Genomic DNA, 12,565 nt, shown 5'->3' with positions numbered 1-12,565 from the left:
CATGATGCCACCTCTCATGATGAAAAAGGTTCATCATATGTGTTGTTTTGGGGGCCTTTGTGGTGGACAAAGGTCTGGGGGCAAGATAGAGGCTCCAGTTGTCCTATGCAGCCATGCTGTGACAATCTTGGGCAGCAAAGCTAAGGGGAAACTCCTTTGAATCCCACTGATGTTGATTTGGTGTCTTCACAATCACCTGTGCCCTGTCATTGGGGTGTTTCTGCTCTCACTGTAAAATATTTGACACAGTAATTTGCCATAGAGGAGATGGGAGCTGTAAATCTGTAACTGGAGTTATTTTCAGTCGTTTTGAGCAGTTTAAAGTGCTTTTGAAATGTTTCAATTAGATGGGCAGCTATTGTGGGTATCATGCTGAAAAAACAAACTAGAAATACCAGGGTGAATACATGAGTAGTGTTTGTTGCAACAACTTGATATTTTTTTTAGGGTGCATTTTGATTATTTTATTTTCTTTCCTTTCTGGACTTCTGGAATGTGTCTTAGCACCCTTCAGAGTAACTCAGCAGTGATGGAACCTCACTCCTTCTGTGATGGAGTTGTAACAAGTACTCTGCTAGAGCATGCCCTCCCTGGGTAACTTTGTTCACGTCAGTGAATCGAGTCCTGCAGGCTTGTGCCGAGCTGCACAGACTCAAGTCCAGGGCAGTTCTCACATGCTCAAAGACATGCTTCAGTATTTCCAGTACCAGGGCCTGCCTTCTCCCAGTGGGGAATTGTGTTCTTCCAGAGGCTTTTGTCCCAGTGTGCTTGTGGAAATCTGTCCCTTTAAGTCTTGCAGGGCTGAACGGCTCCAGTCTTCCCGTAGCCATTTTGCAAGTGCTGACTGTTGGGTGCCTGTTCTGGTTAGTCCCTGTCCTGCTTTTCCACATGCCTCTCCTTCCACCTCTGCAGCTCACAAAAAGCCTCACCAGAGGTAAGTCTGTCTTTTCTTTTGTGTTTGATCATGGTAAAAATGCTGTAACACGTTGTTTGTGGTATGAATGTCCATAGCTTTGAAAAATTCTCTGTTCTTTTTTACTGAAGAGCAGGGTCTGTTCCAGGATGCAGCACTTTGCCAGAGTACACTGATTAAGGAGACTTCTGAAGGCTCTTTCTTTTGCAGTCTGAAGGGGTATTTTTGTTTTTCTCTGTAGCTCAGGCAGCTTCACTGTCAGTGGTAAATGCTTTAAACAGGTGCCAGACAGGTGCTCAGTTTATTGCATAAATAAAATTCATTTTGCAATAGTCTTGGATTTGAAAATATAAGGCAGAGGTATTAGCTGAAGGTAGTAAGAGGCACAGTAGGTGGAGGAAATGTGATGTGTCAAACAAATATCAATTCTCAGACCTCTGTCATGCACTGAGTCACTAAACACAGCACTATATGTTGACACCCTTGATACATTCCGTATTATGTCAGCTAAAAATCTGGATGCCACTGAATGGTTTAAAACTAGTTCCTGAAGAGTAATATGTAATGATACTGTGATAATGAGTATAGTGAAATAATAAATTTGAAATAATAAATAGTAGTATTTGCAAGAAAACGAAGTGAATTTGGAAGCCTGATTTCCATCAGAAAACAAAAGTTTTAATTGAAAGAGCTGGCAGGCTTGCCTATAAAAAATATAACAGCAGGAGATCTACAGAATCTTTTTCTATGAATGTGGTTAGCCTGCAGGAAATTCATATGTAAGCTCAGGAATCTACCCTTTTCTTCCGGAATGCCAACAGCTTATCCCAAGGAAAAATGTCAGTAGTGGCTATTACATCATAAAGCAGCCAGTTACACTACAAGATGACAGTCATTTTCTGCTTTGTGCCTCTTCCAAGTTTTGCAGGGGATTTAGGAAGAGCTGTTAAGACTGTACGACAGAAAACTGCAGAAGCTGTTCCTGTTCTTAATTTGTCATGTACTACAGTCTGGGGAAAAAAAAAAATGTAAAAGGAGCAATGGTGGAGAACGCCAAGCTGGCAGAAAGCAGAGTGCAGGGATGCAGACAGAATCAGTTGCCTGTGTCCTATGCTACTACCAAATGTGATGCTTGGGAAGTGCTAAGAGTGTTTTCAGCTCCTGAGCCTGGATCTTGTGACCTGTGATTTTTCTGTGGTGGTTTGAGTGTTTTGCAGAGCTCACCCCCAAGCAGAGGTGCTGCTGACAGATGAGTATTTTAACCCCTTGCAACAGCTGTGGCTGCATTGTGCCTGCCTTGTGTGGGTTGTGCTTCTGAACTGACATGGAGGAGAGCTCTGCAATCCTGAATTGTAGCGCACTTCAGTCTGTGCTCTGTCTTGGGCCAGCCTCTACCTACACAGAGTCTCAAAATCCCAGGATTGCTCAGGCTGGAAGGGACCCTAGTGGAGCAGCTGGTCCCACCTCCCTGCTCCAGCAGGGCCATCCCACTGCACAGGGCACAGGATTGTGTCCAGAGGGGTCTGGAATATCCCCAGTGAGGAGACTCCACACCCTCTCTGTTCAATCTGTTCAGTCCTCGGTCACTGCCCAGGACAGAAGTTCTGCCTCCTGTCCAGGTGGAACCTCCTGGCCTCAGTCCCTGCCCGTTCCTCTGGTGCCATTGCTGGGCCCTGGAGCAGAGCCTGGGCCCTGCTCGGAGCCCTCCCTGCACACAGGGACACCCAGGGCTGAGGGCCCCTCTCAGCTGGGGCTCCTCTCCAGGCTGGACAGCCCCAGCTCCCTCAGCCTTTCCCTGCCACAGATGCTCCAGGCCCTGAATCATCTCTGCAGCTCCACTGGCCCCAGTCCAGGAGCTCCCTGTCCCTGCTGTGTTGAGGAGCCCAGGACTGGACACAACACTGCAGATGTGTCACACAGGGCTGGGCAGAGGAACAGGATCACTCCCTGAGCTGCTGGCACTGCTCCTCCCAATATACCCCAGGAGAGCACTGACCTTCTTGGCCCCAGGGTGCTGCTGGCTCATGGACAGTCGCAGCAGTCCTAAATGGTGCGGCCAGGTTTTGTCCTTGGAGCAGTGGAAATGGTTCAGCTGAACACTGAGGCAGAATGGGAGTGCTCATCCCTGCAGGATCTGACATGCCCCTGGGTTTTGTGAATTCCTTCAAACACCATCAGCAATGGAGGCTGCTTTCTCAGCTGCCTGCTTTTGGCGCAGGTGCTGTAGGAAGATTTTTCCGTGTACTTGCAGCCCAGATGTTGCCCTTACAGGCAGTAGAAATCATTGTCTGGTGCAGAAGAGATGCCTGTTCCCAAGTGCATGGAAATGTGTTTTGATCTGCTGCCTTCCTACTCCTTGGCTTGTGTTATAGGAACAACATCAATATAGTGGGAAATCCTTTTAAAACGTCTAATATTTCATTGTTACTTTGAAGACTGCTGCCCTGGCCTGTGGGACAGAACTGTGCTGCCATCTCAGAGGAATGTGGCCCTGCCTTTCTCTACACGTAGCCATCCTGGCTGAGGGCCTGTACTGATCAAGCAGACAATGCCTTTCCATTCAACCACCTTTCACTCAACCATGGAGGAGAACTTTGTTCTGCCTTGCTGTCCAGCTGTTATTTTACAGCTCTGTTCCCAGATTAAGGAACTGGTTATATTTTTAACTCTCAAAATGTCTTTCCCATTAGCGCTTTCCCACTTGATCTATGTGGGTGGCCTGCAGCTCCTTGGCACCAGCTAACACTTAATCTTGGTCAGTCTTCCAGATCTGGTTGATCCTGTCACCTGCCCAGCCCAGCAATGGGTCATTGTCTTGCACCCAATTCATCAACTCTAATGCAAACTGCACATTTGAGGGTTGGCATTTTTCACCACTGCCAGATGTCCAAAGGAGTTGTCTCTTCCCCACTCCTTGCTGTCTCTTCTACCTCATTTGAAGCCATTTATCCTGGGATTTCCATCTCTGTCCTATGAACTCTTTTATTTTTGGTCAGTGTCGACAGCTTTAACGTAATTTTCAGAGCTCACATTTGTGCTGAAAGCACCTGGGACTTCCCCTTTACAGAATATCTTAATTTGAAATGCTGTGATTTGTAGGTAACCTATGCTAGGGAGAAGTCTTCCAGCCCATTGGAGGCTTCTGGAATTACAGAATAGGTCCATAAAAAAAATAAAAATTAAAACTCACATGAGGTAAAATTACTATATAAATGTATATTTACCTGTGATGACAAATTCTATTTTTTACTATTTTAAGGGAAAATTAATTCCATTAAGTGCTAGACTCATGTTTTCTGGGCACTTCACTCCATCAGTCCCAAAAATCCCTCTCATTCAGCTCAATCCTCTTTCTCCTCATAGGTAGTTCCTACTTTTAGCCTGTCAGTGCATGTTGGATCAGGAGACAGACAAAGTGGTCTGCAAATAAGATTGTGATCCTGACAGAAAATGAGTCTATATCCTTATTTGTCCTTCTTTTTAAGTCTTTGATGGAATTCACCACTCTCTAAGACAGGGGTGCCCACCCTGCAGCATCCAAGCTGTTTCCAGCTGGCCAAAAAATTCATCTCAGAGTCTGGTAGTGGCCACCTTTCCTTAGAGTCCTCCACATTTGATTGACAGACTAATAAATTCATCTGGAGAACTAATAAGAACAGAACAAGAAGTTAGCCGGGAGGGAAGAGAGATGTGAAGGCAAGTGTTAGTGCTGTCCTGACAGCAGTTTGCCAGCTGCAGTGACATATACTGGTTCTTTTCTTTTGACACCTCTGGACCTCCACAGTGAAGGATCTCACCTACCCTGACATCGAGGATGACATTAAACTGCATTTACGTTTGTGTGTTTGCTCTAAATTCCCCATAAATTTTTGGAGCTGTCTAGCAAGGACTTGGAAAAGCATAGGACTTTATTGTAGCAACTTGCTTGATAAGGTGTATGGATGGTAGGAGGGATAAATTCACCTGCAGTTGTAGCAGCCTTCAAGCAGGTATTGGAATAAGAGATACAAGACAAGGAGATCATTACCTAAAAGATTTTCTTTTTCCTCAGCATCTTTTAGAAAGTGCTGCTGTCAAACCCCTGACTTGGAGGGAAGTGTTCAATTTGCCTTCAGACATTGATGTGAGCCCCTCAGTCACTGAGTTGACCTTGATAACTTCACCTTAGGTCTAAAGCTGTTCCCACAGTTATCCATAGAATGACTTTTCCCCCTGGCATTCCCAGCTATCTCTGCATGTAACTGACTTCCCTTTCCCCAGTACCCCATGCAGGCAATTGGAATGACTTTTGCAAGGAAGAATTTGTGAAGTGCTGCTAAACCCTATGCTGCTAATTGTTGTGCTTTGATTTCTAAAAACAATGAATGATCAGTTTTTTTGGTGTGTTCTTTTCATTGCCCTATAAATCCATGTTGTTTTATTGACCATGGTTCAATTATCAAGCACATAACCCAGTAGAAGTTTTTTGAAGCTTTTTGCAAATTTCAATGGTTTTGGATCAAGCCTTAAATGCTAACAGATTATCTTTTGTACTTCTTGTTCTGGGAGTTTAAAGCAAAATTTGTAGGATGGTAACTAAGGTGCTTGATCATATTATTGTTCCATTTGGGGTTTTCTTAGTGAACAACTATAAGTTCCAGGAATAAAATCACTAATGAATCTTATTATTACCCTGATCCCTAAAAGCATTTGAGTATGGGCTCAGTTTTAAGCATGGGGTTAATCTTACCAACTTATTGACAGCTCTTTTTCCTTTAAAACTGGACATGAACTTATTATGGGTTATTTTGGATCAAGACCTACACAAGCAGTTGGAGTGAATTAAATCCACTTTTAATGCAGACCAAGCTATGGAACTGTCTCTCAGTAAATCCTGATTGTGGTTATGGGGTGGTTTTTTTTGGGTTTTTTTTGGAGAATGAATCTATAAACCACTCCTACAGACCCTATTAGCAGAGACTCACTAAGAGCTTTAAGCACAAAAATCTCCCTGACAGCAGAATTTCAGCTCAAGCTGTTATATTTTATTTTGTTGGGAAATGAATGGATTTTGCAAGGCAGAGGGGCACGAACCCAATTACTGCTATTATCAAAGGTCAGCTTATTTTTTTCCCTAAGTTTGCAAACTTCTGTATTTCATTTTTCCTCATTTTCTGCTTTTCTCTGCTAAACTGGGGTTTTTTTAAGCTCCAATTCTGGCTTTCCAGTGAATTTCTTGATATCAGCTTGTGTGTTATTGTTTGTATTCACACCTCCTAAACTGTAGCCATTCACTCATGGAGCCTGCACTGTTCCCACTGAGCAAACCATTGCTTGGGGCAATGGAATATTTAGTAAACACTTCATGAGAGAATGGATGACCTCAGGGCTGACAGAGCTGGACACTTCAGATTATGTTTAGACACTGTAAAATCTCTGGTATTTATGAAGATTTTATGGAAAAGCATCTGAAGAGAAAAATCTCCAGGAAATTTTCCTAGCCATGAAGTCAAGCTGTATTTGCAAACTGAGCCATTTTTGAAGGCTGGTAGAGGCTTCAAAATTCAGGACATGATGCTTAACCATGATCAACCATTTCAGTTTATTCAGGTTGTAGTTCTGGAATGTTTCTAATGTAGCAAATTTTATCATGCTAATTATGCTCAGTAATACCTACTGAAAAATGCCTGGGAAAGCCAAAACCATGAAGTCTCTGGTGAGCTGAAAAGAAACTCGCTTGGGCATCACTGTTCAACAGGACTAGGATCTTTGTCTTTGCTCCAAATATAATGCTGTTGCCTAAAACAATTCTGTTTCTGAACAAGAGCATCTTCACTGAGCCTGCGGAGTGTGCATTCTACCTTCATCTCGCAGTGTTCTTGTGCTGGCAGTAGTTACAGATTTCAGAATTTCATTCTGAATGCCAGTACCTGCATATCTAACTTTGATTTCTCATCATTTGTTTGAACAAAACCAAACTACTGAAGTTCCATCTGAAGCAAGAATCAGAGTTGATGTTGAATTCTCTGCATTGTGGTTCTCAGGAAAGATTGTTTAGCTGGTGGCATGGAAAACCCCTAGGGTGCCTAGTGGGCTGCATTGAGTCAGTCTGGGAGCTGTCAACAATATCTCTCTGAGCAGGGCAGAGGTAATTTAAAGCATGGAAATGTAGGTCCTATAATCTATCCCATTAAATAATTCCATCGGCATCCATCACCAAATTTCATGGGGCAGCAGCAACATGGCACACAGAAATTGAGAGTCTGATCTCTCAAAGAGTCCACCACCTGCTTTCAAATGTCACAGATGTAATTCCAAGCTTTATTGTATCAGTAAAAACTGGGACTGATCCCACTGAAGTCAGACATCAAACCTGCATGAGATCAGAATAAAGCTGAGTATTTATTAGTTCTGTATGTGACTTAGATACTTTTCACTATTCATATAATTTTTTCCTGTACATTCAGGATTCCAGTATGCCGTTCAACAGCAATTACTGCTAAAAAATCCCACCAGATTTTGCCTTTCATTTTGTGTGGACCAAATCCAGACCATTGCAGCACTGGCTTGATATTTCTTAAAGTTGGTTTATGAAATAGCATTATGGATCCTTCTCCTTGAGATCCCGTGGAGGGAGATGAAGGGCATGCCCTGGATCAGCCTCTGCAATGATGGAGTTGTCCTTGTGCTGTCTTTGCCTGACTGCTGTGAATGGAGAAGTGTGTTCTGCAGCTAATTTGTCACTGCTCTCTGTTTCTGTGCCACTGACACCCTCGAATCTCCCTGGGCGTTCATGAAAAGAGAGGAAGCAGCCACAGGGATTTCTGAGCTCCTCTCTTCAATCCAGGTTCTGTACTGAGGTGCTTTTCATTGTCACTCACATGCAAATTCTCCCTGCATCAGGGTCTCTGTCAGGAAACTTCACCACATAATTCTGTAGTGAAGGGAAAATAGATCACTGAAAAACTCTGCTCAATGAGAATTTTCCTCTTTCTCCCTAAGTTCTATTCTCCAGTGCCCTCATATCCCTCTGAGAAAACTACCGGCAGAAGGCCCTTTCTCAGAAACCCATATCTTCCATTTCTGCAGGAAAAAAAATTTTAAAAGCCATGGGATTTTGAGACAAAACTGTTCCCATGAGAATGCCCTCTTGCATAATTGCTGTTATCTGATTATGGTGGGAGAAGGGATTTTTTTCACCTTTACCCCCGCCTAGGACAAGTACCATGTCCCGACGCCAAGTCTCAGGAATCCAAGATTATTGACCTAAGGAATAAATGCCTATGAGTCAGATCCCAGAATCAGAAGGATCCTGAGGGCTGCATTTTATATGTATGTAGTTTTCAAGGAGGTCATGTAATAATTATTGCCCTATCCATCTCCCACTTCTTTCCATCAACTCTCCAGCTGACCAGATTCTTTCTCCTAATGTCTTCAAACATGTGATAGCATGGCATAGACACTGTGAATGTGGCAGCTGAACTCTCACTCTCTGCAGAAAAAAAAATTTCCTTCCTGATAGTTTTATTCTTAGGACATAAACTCAGGGATTATGCTCTGACCTGAGATTTGGCTCATCTATTGGGGATATTCTGAATGCTCTGTCAGCAGTGTGGAAATGAGCAAATTTCTGTTTTCTGAACTTAATGGGAATCACATTGAGTAGATTTTTGCAATAAGAAAGATTACAAAAATTATGCTCCATATGAGCAGTGGGTTGTGTCCCATACAAATCTGACTTGAAATATTTGTAATAACTTGAAAAAAGCTGTCATTTGATATTTTAAAACATATTTAATCTCTCTGAGCCTGAGAAACGAATTCTGTTATTTTCATATGTTTGTTTTTACTCTCTGCTGTGCAGGTGTGGGACTTGCAACTCTTACATTGCTCAGCAGCTTTACAGGCATGTTTCTGCTTCATTATCCACAAAGATTGCACACCACAAACCTCTACAAGCAGTAAGTTGAGGTGATTATTTTACAAAATGTGGTGAGTGAAACAAAACCAAGATTTGTATTAAATTCCTCTCTGAGACACTGAGAACATAAATAAGAATCAACAGAGGTTATGTGCAGTGCTGGACACAGTATTTCGCTGCGTACTTCCATTTACAGGGTTCTTTTCTTTTGTAAATTACTGCTAAATATATGTGTACTGCTCATACCAGACAGTTCAAAATCTATTTTAAAACCTAAATCCCTGGAACTGGACCAAGTAATGAGAAATTTTTATGAAACTCATGTTAAAAACTGTGCTTGTTTTGTGTGGTGGATAATGCTTCCAACGTGGGCTCCTCCTCATGCATTTAAATGTGGATTTAGTACTTTCTGAGCCAAATTTGGCCGTCACTTAATGGCTTCATAGTCCTGAGTGCTGAAAACAGGGGCTGCCACAGCGTAACTGACAGCAAGGCTTCATTATTTGTGCACAGCAAGTGTGGTTAACTCCTCATCAACACAGAGGGATTAACCCCAATTAATAAAGGTTCATTTTGGTTTTGAATTACTGCTACAGATGATCTAATGGTATTTATTTAACCCTTATCACAGCAGGAAAAAGCATTTCATCTGATGTTACAGTTGAACAGCTGAATTCTCCCTCGCTTTCCAAAATATCTGCAAGATGTTTGCCACGCAACAGCTCTGACTCCCTGCGTGTTTCAGCACTTCCTTTGCTTTCCTCACACCCTCCATAGGAATATTTTTGTTTAGAGAAAAGGACCGTGTTATGTGCCCCCTTAGCAGTCTCCTCTGGATGGAGGGAGGAGCTGGTCTGTCAATGACTGATCTGTCAATGACTCCATCTGCTCCCTGTGACACAGGTGAAAAGTGACAATGTACTGTGTTTTGGAGAGGGCCAACGCTGCAACCATGGCAGCCTTTTACAGAAGGTATACCCAGATTCACACAAGACATGTTTATGTAAACTGAGAAATTGTCCTCTTGCCAGAGATCATCCCTGGAAGTGCTCAAGTACAGGCTGGATGTGGCTCTGAGAAACCTGGTCTAGTGGAAGGTGTCCCTGCCCATGGCAGAGGTGTTGGAATGAGATCATCTTTAGAGTCACTCCCAAACCTAACCATTATAAGATATTCTGGGCATCTGAACCCTTGGACATGCAGAAAGCAAACCTTGATCACTGGCCCTTGATCATGAAACTCAAGACTGAAATCAGAACAGGAGATGTGTGAAGGTGGATGCAAAGATGGCACAGGGCTGCCTCATTCTCTCTTTGTTGTCGTGTACACAGCCACTTCTCAATCAGCCTGGTCATGATCTCATCTATTGTGTGGATAAGAGCTCCAAAATAGAGCCCTGTGATCAAAATGTCCAGAAACGTGAGGTCATGACATCAAAAGGCCAGTTCTGTGACGAAAATATGGCTTTCAGGCACCGCTGGCCTCAAAGCTCAGTTCTAAAACAAAGGAGAAGTCTATATTTGGGGACATTCATGCAAAGCATTACCACTCATTGTTCATCAGAGGTGCCAAAGCAGCTAGAGATTACCATAACAAACAAACAATCAAACAAACAAAAAACTCAAAGGGACAAGAAAAAATAGGAAAGGAAAGAAAACTATCCAGCTCATGAATGTAAAGTGCTGCAGGAAAAAAAACTCCTTCCCCCTCCCCCCCAGGTCGTAGCTGAACTCTGCAGTCACCTGCCCAGAACTGCAGGGACCCACAGTGGTAGCAAGTGGCTGACTTTCCCGGGAAAGTTTTTTGTTATCCTCATATTGCTTCGTTTTTTACACCACATCTGTGCTTGCTTCGTCATTCTGCCATCTGCTGTAACAAAATACAGACAAAGCATTTCAGAGAACAACCCCTCCACACTTTAAAATGCTCCAAGCTGGAGCACAGCCTTTTCACTTCTTACAAGCTCTGGTGCTTTTTATCTGATTCTACTCCTCTTCCTCCTCTTCCTCCTCCTGCCCATATCCATGATGAACTACACATGCTTAGCAAGTATGGAGAGCAGTTGCTTTTGCCACAATATTTCTATTAAATGAAACAAATGTTCCTGTGCTTGACTTCACTGCGCAAACGTTTGCATTTGCCAAGAGGTCAGAGATAGCAGGTCATTACAATGAAATTTTTAATTTTGAAACTCCCGATCAGGCTTGTTTCCTGTTTGGTATTGTCTGCAGATACACAATGCAAAAGCCTCGGGTTGCTAAAGAATTGAAATAACAGAGTATGAGCAGAGTGGTTTTGAGCACACACTCTGTAAAGTCCAGTCAAAGTTTCTTCCTGGTGCAGCCGCACAAATCTCTTGGTAGCAGTAAACTCTCTGCACAGACTTCATTCCTGAACACATGTTCAAAGGTGGTAAAATAAATGCAGATGGTTTTCCAAAACCTCAGTGGAGCATTTTTTGCTGTTACTAAATGGACTGGAAAAAAACTAGGGGGTAAAAAGCAGAGAAAATACATTTTGACACAGACAGGCAATTTCAGAATAGCATTTGGTCATTTGGGAGAAAATCTAAATATAATGTGTGTTTATAATGATCTATTGGCAAAACAATATTGACAGAGCATCTGAGCTGCCTAATGGAAGTGATTTTTAGAATGCTTAAATTAAACTGGCATTGAGAGCTGAATATTTTGTTTAATTGCTTAACACAAACAAAAAAAAGTTGGATACGAATTTTGAATTCATTGTGCCATGACCAAAGTTGGCAATAAAACCATCCCTGGCTACAGTGAAAAGAGAATTAGACCTTAACAAATTTATTACAGCCTTTGTTTACAAACTTGTTACAAAATTATACAGCATCTTATGCATACACAGGATTTACAGGAAAGTGTTACTGATGTGTGGGATTACTTTGCTCTCGGGTCGAAATGCGCAGGTTTTTCTTCGCTCAGGGCCTGATCCAGATTCCACCAGAGAAGGTGAGATTTTTTTTTTCCGCCATTGAGTTTAGTGGAAGCTGGATCAGATCCAGAGGGTAACACTTCCACTCATTGTTTTCCTGGGATGGGAAAGGAGCAGCCAGCCTAATAACCGTACACACCACACTCCATTCTCATCTCATGTGTTTCAGATGACAGGCATATTTACTCTGAGATATTTTTGCTGGCTGCTTGTAAAATACTTGTTAAAGTCAAGAGTCAAAGACCAGTTCCTGTTACTGGATTTACAGTGGAAAATGACAAATGGCTTTCTTTGAACCCTTAAGGAATGAACCTCCCGTGATTTTCAGTGAGCATAAAAAAAAAGGCATTAGAATCAACTCTGATGTTGTCTATATTGTTATAGAGCTATATTTTCTTTCCTGTCTTCAACAGACCTTCTCTGAATTTACAGTAACAAAATCTGGAGACATGGGTTTATGTAAACAAAAGTGACATCCACATTGCCAAAGAAGGCAGTTTCTGATTAATGGGATTGGTCTTCTTACCTCCTCTTCTCACATGGAGATAGACCTATGTGGCACAGTGGAACAAGGAGATCTCTAAAGTTAGTGATCCATAACTATATAAGCTCTCAATTGCTCCCAGCATGTGCAAAAGATCTTTATTTGGGAACTCAGGGTGTAAAATCAAGCTTTTAATTTACAAAAAATCCAGTGTGGCAGAACTCTGAAAAATATGCTTATTCCCCCAAGCCAAAATGGTTAGTTGAAGCTTAAACTTTTGTAGTGGGAAAAGTAGCAAAAGCTC

This window comes from Melozone crissalis, unplaced genomic scaffold (assembly GCF_028551555.1).
Source record: "Melozone crissalis strain CALT ecotype California unplaced genomic scaffold, PUWL_Pcris_2 ptg000033l_1, whole genome shotgun sequence".
NCBI classification, from domain to species: Eukaryota; Metazoa; Chordata; class Aves; order Passeriformes; family Passerellidae; genus Melozone; species Melozone crissalis.
Note: the sequence above shows the minus strand (reverse complement) of the source record.